Below are 8,021 nucleotides of genomic sequence, written 5' to 3' on the forward strand. Positions count from 1 at the left end.
TTTTCATTAATGTTACTTTTGCAGATGGAAGAAAAACAATATTAATATGTTACTATTAATCTTAGGCAAAAGCCATTTATTTGCAATTCTTAATGTCCAGCTTAAGCCAAAATTCCATGATAAATTAGATTACATTAGATGGGGTACATGGCTACTTAGCAACTGATGGACAGTGGAAATGCTTTTTTGTTATTTTATTTCAGTGTTTCTCGTTGAAGTATTAAGTCTCATATATATATGTATGTATAGATATATATAAGACTCTTTATTTTTATTTTTATTTTTTTTACATGGAGTCTTGCTGTGTTGCCAAGGCTGTGGTGCAATGGTGCAATTTCAGCTCACTGCAACCTATGCCTCCTTGGTTCAGTTCAAGCGATTCTTCTGCCTCAGCCTCCTAAGTAGCTGGGATTACAGGCACCCACCATTATGCTTGGCTAATTTTTGTATTTTTAGTAGAGATGGGGTTTCACCATGTTAGCCAGGCTGGTCTTGAACTCCTGACTTCATGTGATCCACCCACCTCCCAGAGTGCTGGGATTACAGGCGTGAGCCACCGCGCCCAGCCAAGTCTCAGATATATTTAATATATGGTGTTTTCTATGTCTCACATACCCAAATGCAAAGGATGATACAATTGAATGCACAATTTTCTTAATCTTGCTACTGCAAAAAGAAGTAAAAATAAAATTAATCAGATTTCTTCTAACATATATTGTAAATTTAACCAAAAAACAAAGGGCCTTATAAATATAATTTTGAAAGACAATTATTCAGAAGTTGTATAACAAAATGCTTTTTACTAATAGCTAAAATTTTATTCTTCCTGCTCCATGAGTATTTTGCATGTTTACTATGCTATCCAGAAGACAGTAAACTTTGGATGTTTAGTAACATTTCCATTGCATGCAAAGCCCCAACCCCAACTTTATGGCAATACTAAACTTAAACTTGTGGTCATCATCTCAAGGAGTATAGCATGAAGACAGAAAAGGGTGGTAGAAGAGAACTGTATTTTAATGCCAGCCTGGCCAAGTCCTCAAACTTTGGCCAGATCTCAGTTTCCACTGCAATAAAATAAGGTGTTTCAGGAATGAGCATAGGGAGTAAATGATGCTCTTGTCGTCTCCTCAAACTAGACACCTAGTGAACAGATACACATTAGCAAGAGTCGCATATGAGGTTGCAAATGAACTTCAGAGGTAAGACATTTTAGTAAGATATACTTCAAAGGAGAAACACGTGAAAGACTGGGCTCCTTGCATTAATCAAAGGAAGGAGAGCCTGTTTGATGGAGCCTCCAATAATGCCTCATTTTACCTTATGGCTGGAGACAAGGTAGCTCATGAGGCACAATTTTTTTTGTCCTACTGAAGCCTCCTGTGTTGGAGGCTCTTCAGGAGGAGAAGCCTCCAACACAGGAGGCTTCAGTAGGAGAAGTCTTCAGGAAGTTTCTGTCATACTGAAGCCTCCAACACAGGACTCAAATTGCACCCCAAGAGCCATGAATCCTAAGACAATGCTCATAGCCTGTGCCTAAGACTGGAGAACAAAGAGGGCAGATACTGAGCAGAACTGGGGCACTGACAATTGGCCTTTGACATGAACAGACATTTCTCAAAAGAAGACATGCACGTGGCCCACAAGCATATGAAGAAAAGCTCAATATCACATTAGAGAAATGCAAATCAAAACCACAATGAGATACCATTTCACACCAGTCAGAATGGCTATTACTAAAACGTCAAAAAATAACAGATGCGGGCAAGGTTGCAGAGAAAAGGGAACACTTATACTTTGTTGGTGGGAGTGTAAATTAGTTCAATCACTGTAAAAAGCAGTATGGCAATACCTTGAAGAGCTAAAAGCAGAACTATTTGACTGAGCAATCCCATTACTGAGTAGATACCCATAGGAATATAAATCATTCTACTATAAAGATACATGCATATGAATGTTCACTGCAGCACTATTTACAATAGCAAAGACATGGAATCAACCTAGGTACCCATTAATGACAGATTGGATAAAGAAAATGTGGTACATATATACCATGGAATACTATGCAGCCATAAAAAAAGAATGAAATCATGTATTTTGTGGGAACATGGATGGAGCTGGAGGCTCTTATCCTTAGTAACCTAGTGCAGAAACAGAAAACCAAATACTGAATGTTCTCACCTATCAGTGGTAGCTAAATCATAAGGACTTATGAACACAAAGAAGGAAATAGACACTGGAGTCTTCTTAAGTGGGGAGGGTAGGAGGAGAGAGAGGATCAGAAAAGATAAGAATTTGGGCACTGAGCTTAATACCTGGATGATGAAATAATATGTAAAAAAAAAAAACCTCCCTGACACAAGTTTACCTATGTAACAAACCTCACATGTACCTCCAAACCTAAAATGAAAGTTAAAAAAAACAAAATTGGCCTTTGATGAATGATGTTAGGTTAACCTGAGATAAAGGAAATCCCCAATCCTTCTAATCTTCCCCTCTCCACCTGGATCCACCACCTCCACCCAGGCTTGGAGAGTTAAGGCTGATATAGATGGAGGATCAATTGTCCAAAAGAGGTGAATTCTCTCCTCAAGTTGCCATTCCCTTACTACAAGAACCTCTGATCCCACACAGTCTACTGGATCTCTGGGTATCAAGGAAATGTCATAAATCTGAACTCACTTGACAATGTCACCATACAGAACCAAGTCTGACAGATTATGAAGCCATGAAAAAGTGGCTTGGATGGCTTTAGCCCCTTAATCTGTTTTGGTGTCCCCTGAAACTATACCAAGTAAATACACAATTGAGAGTTTTTTGTTAAAAAAAGTGTACTATGTAAATGCAGCTTCAAGCAGTTATGTGCAGAGTTTGCAGGGAAATAACTATGACTCGGTAAATCCATATCCACGAAAAGTACTGTTCACACTCAGGAGCAACAGACAGACACTCCAACATGAAGCAACACGAAGCATAGCCTCCATGTACCTTTCCTAAAAACAATTACTCAAAGTACTTGAGTCAGCTGAGCAATGAATTAAAATGAAGAACACAGAAATAAGGAAGATAACTAACAGAGAAAAGATGGTAAATAATATAAACTAAAAATTAGGTAAGTCTAAATAATAATTGTTAATGTAGCATAAAACTGTAGCAGGTGAAGAAAAGCAACGGCAACAAAAGCCAAAATTGACAAGTGGGATCTAATTAAACTAAAGAGCTTCTGCACAGCAAAAGAAACTACCATCAGAGTGAACAGGCAACCTACAGAATGGGAGAAAATTTTTGCAATCTCCTCATCTGACAAAGCACTAATATCCAGAATCTACAATGAACTCAAACAAATTTACAAGAAAAAAACAAACAACCCCATCAAAAAATGGGCAAAGGATACAAACAGACACTTCTGAAAAGAAGACACTTATGCAGCCAACAGACACATGAAAAAATGCTCATCATCACTGGCCATCAGAGAAATGCAAATCAAAACCACAATGAGATACCATCTCACACCAGTTAGAATGGTGATCATTAAAAAGTCAAGAAACAACAGGTGCTGGAGAGCATGTGGAGAAATTGAACACTTTTACACTGTTGGTGGGACTGTAAACTAGTTCAACCATTGTGGAAGTCAGTGTGGCGATTCCTCAAGGATCTAAAACTAGAAATACCATTTGACCCAGCCATCCCATTACTGGGTATATACCCAAAGGATTATAAATCATGCTGCTATAAAGACACATGCACACGTATGTTTATTGCTGCACTATTCACAATAGCAAAGACTTGGAACCAACCCAAATGTCCAACAATGATAGACTGGATTAAGAAAATGTGACACATATACACCATGGAATACTAAGCAGCCATAAAAAAGGATGAGTTAATGTCCTTTTTAGGGACATGGATGAAGCTGGCAACCATCATTCTCAGCAAACTATTGCAAGGTCAGAAAACCAAACACTGCATGTTCTCACTCATAGATGGGAATTGAACAATGAGAACCCCTGGACACAGGAAGGGGAACATCACACACCAGGGCCTGTCATGGGGTGGGGGACGGGGGAGGGATAGCGTTAGGAGATACGCTTAATGTAAATGATGAATTAATGGGTACAGCACACCAACATGGCACATGCATGAATATGTAACAAACCTGCACATTGTGCACATGTACCCTAGAACTTACAGTATAATAATAAAAAAAAAGTAGCAGGTGAAAATGTAAATAAATGATTCTAAAAGTAAAGATGAATAATAAAAAGTCATGAATAATAGTATTGATTTGAATTTTTAGGCATTCTTACACTAGGATTCAAGGTGTGGAAGAAGATAGAAGTAAAGGCAGGTTGCATTTCTTATCTTTCACAGGTACAAGTCCAGCTTTATTCTCTATATTGATGGAAAAAATGGTATAATTATGTTTTCTAAACATTTAAATATAAACATTGATAGACTAGAAATGGGCTTCTGACGCATATCAACAAAAAATGCAAGGGATAAAAACAAATCAATTAATAGCAAAATATAGACAAATTTACAAAGAAAATATCAAAGTATTTTTAATAAAGAAAAAGATGATAAATAAAACCAAACATACCAGAAATCATAAATACAAACATATTACTCTCATATTGCATATTGAGAAATACTCTCAGATAACTTTGACATTAAAGGCATTACATGCTATACGCGAGAGACAAAAACTAAATTTAAATGACAATTCAAAAATAAAGAGATAGAGGCCAGGCGCTGTCGTTCACGCCTGTAATCCCAGCACTTTGGGTGGCCAAGGTGGGTGGATCATGAGGTCACGAGATCAAGACCATCCTGACCAACATGGTGAAACTCCATCCCTACTAAAAATACAAAAAATTAGCTGGGCGTGGTGGTGCATGCCTGTAGTCCCAGCTACTCAGGAGGCTGAGGCAGGAGAATCGCTTGAACCTGGGAAGTGGAGGTTGCAGTGAGCTGAATGGCACCACTGCACTCCAGCCTGGTGACAGAGCAAGACTCTGGCTCAAAAAAAAAAGAGAGAGAGAAAAAGATATGAGATACTAAACCTTAAAACACTGAAAGTCCCAATATTAATATCAAAGTTGAATTAAAAGCATAAATATTAACTACGAACATGACTCATTTTTTATCAATAGAAGGTGGAAGCTACCTGACACTAACAAGACCATGTTTAATGAAATGGGATTTGTATTGAAGGCAGGTGCTATCTCTCCCACTGGACACATTTTTCTCTTGTGCAGACTCTGGGAGTAGGGAGGTGGCCGTGATGCAAAGCACGAAAAACACTGTAGTGACTCTGGTCTTCATGCTCACTCTAGATCACTAAAACAGGGTAAGGACAATACATGGGGATGACATGTTCATGCTGAAAAAACTATGAGTCACTTAGGAGAAAAGTAAATTTCTACATTTTATACCTTAAGACAAAGTAAATTCAGGGCAGATATTTTATTTAAATGAAGAAAATAAATTCAAAACAGAAATGTTGGTGAATGTATTTAAAATCTTGGGGTAAGAAGGACTTTCTGAGAATAACATTAAAGGCAAAATCACAAAGAAAAGTACAGATACATTTGATTACATGAGGATTAAATGCTTTTATATAGTGAAAACCAAGACAACCTGGGAGAAATTGCTTATATTACATAAAACAGAAAAAGGATCAATAGATTTAACTTTTCAGTCCAAAGACAGAAAAGGATAAATGAAGGTGTGTCAAAGAATGTGCATTAGAACAAATATATTTACTAATATCAGAGAAATCAATGATGGCTAGTGTTAAGTGTGGGAGGGGAGAAATGTACACTTTGCATCTTGATGTTAAAGCACATATCGATATCAATAGTGTCACAATCATTCCCTTTGACACAGAATTTCCACTTCTGAGAATTTATAACAAGCAAATAACCAACAATATACAGAGATTTAGCCTCAAATATATTCATTTTTGTAACAGTTTAAAACTTGTAAAAAACTTAATTGTTCAGCAATATCTGACTATTAAATGAATTATAGCACATCTACACCATGAAATATTACACTTTACAAATAATGCTTTAAGTGCACATGAATATACATTAACAAAAAAATAGCCATGATGTCATTAAGTAATAAGGTTATTTACAAAAGAATAAGTATGGCCTCGTATCTGTAAACAAAAAAATATATGCTTAAGGAACTTAGAAGTGCAAGCATCAAAGTTTAAGAATGACTATATGTGGGTAGATTTGTTGATTGTATTTTCTGATTTTCCTTTAATGAACTCTTACGTTATTTTCAGTTTTTAGAATAAAACCTATTTACAGAACTACAGAGTTTTCAAAGTATTTTTGCATGTTATTTTCATTTTATTACTAATTTTTTACAATACAATATCCAGTACATAGATTGCATTATAGCCAGTTTACATTTGAATAATCTGAAAGTTAAAGAGAGTTAGTGACTTGCTGAGTATCAGGTGAATGAATATATGAGGCCAAAGCCAAGCACTGATTCCAGCTTTTACTATAAATCCAATATCATCTCCCTGGTATGAAACACCAGCATTTCTCACAGGGACTACTGCAAATTCCTCCTACATCTATGTAATGAGACTTTGTAATTTGAAAATAAAATAAAATGAAAACCTGATTTATTTTGTTTGGAGTAGGGAAAGAAGGAAATGCTTGCCTTGCTTAATCTGTCTAATTTTGTTTCAGCCCTGGGCAGCTTCATTACAGAAAACGTATAGCTAATCTGCAGACACACAGTTTAATTCAGTGGCAAATTCAGGGTAATTTGAAGAACTATTTGTATTTGCCCTCTTTGTTTCCAATCTTTGTTTAGACACCAACAGCTTACAACCATGGTGACTTAACTTCATCAATGGCAGTACTTCCTCTCCAGCATTGACACAAGCTGGTAATGGTTATACAACTGGGCAAGAAAGAAGCAGAAGAAAAATCTCCTGAATATGTCTGCAGTTCAGACACAAGCCAGTTTAAGAATGTACTGTTTCATTACAGTGAGTACATGATAAAATGCCTTCAGGTCAGTGCAACAGGAAGTACTCTAGTGAGATTAGAAACAAATAAGAATAAAATCCCAATGACCATAAAGAGGTCTTTAGTCAGCAAAATATGTTTGCTTTTGCTATCAATACTATTTGCTCATAGGAAAAATCTACAAAATTGGGAATCACACCATATCCAGTAAAAATGAGAAACGTTCACTATTGATGAGTTAAGTAGCATTCTGCATTCCTGTTTTCTTTTAAAAAAAACTTTTAATGGAATTAATTTCCTCTAAGAATACTTTTTACATTTTTAAGCTAGAAGAACATTTATTTCTGAATGCATGGAATTTTTTTTTTCAAAATAATACTTGTCTAAGAATTCAACTGGAGAAAATACGGTGTACCCTCCCACCCATACATTCTGATATCTTTCCATAGTTTCCCTTTTTCCTTCTTGCCTCAGTGGAAGCCCTGTTTAACTAAAGATAAGAGATCCATCAATGGCTCCCTCCTTTCAAACTTCAAACTGACTTACTCACATGAAGCAACATTTTCAGCATCTTCAACTTCAAACTTGGAAAGTCGTTCTAACATACTTTAGCCACCAAAAAAAAAAAAATGCAAAAACATATCATTAGATATTTGCTACACAAAATAATGATGAAAAATATATTTGAATAACAAGAATCCCATGAATCTAAAGGATATAGTAAACATGACTTAGCTCACTGGAAGACCTAATATTTAAGAAAGAAAATTACAATCATTAATCAGAAACTCTTTCCTCACGGATACTCCCAACACTGAATTTTGCATCTTTTTATCTTCTCTGTCTCTTTCTATATATATGTATATAAAGATATATAAAAGAATATGTATATGGACATATAATATATAAATGTGTATAGACATATCTCAAAGACATTGTGGGTTTCATTCCAGACCACTGCAATAAAGCAAAAACTGCATTAAGCAACTCACACAAATGTTTTGGGTTCCCTGTGCATAT

The 8,021-nt window shown here is 35.9% G+C and overlaps 1 pseudogene; it reads right to left on the minus strand.

Annotated features, from left to right (window-relative positions):
• LOC129530322 (phosphatidylinositol 3,4,5-trisphosphate 3-phosphatase TPTE2-like) overlaps positions 1 to 7,606 on the minus strand; it is a 54,430-nt pseudogene extending 46,824 nt beyond the window's left edge.
• Between the last annotated feature and the right edge of the window lie 415 nt (positions 7,607 to 8,021).

Source organism: Gorilla gorilla, chromosome Y, assembly GCF_029281585.2.
Source record: "Gorilla gorilla gorilla isolate KB3781 chromosome Y, NHGRI_mGorGor1-v2.1_pri, whole genome shotgun sequence".
Lineage (NCBI taxonomy): Eukaryota > Metazoa > Chordata > Mammalia > Primates > Hominidae > Gorilla > Gorilla gorilla.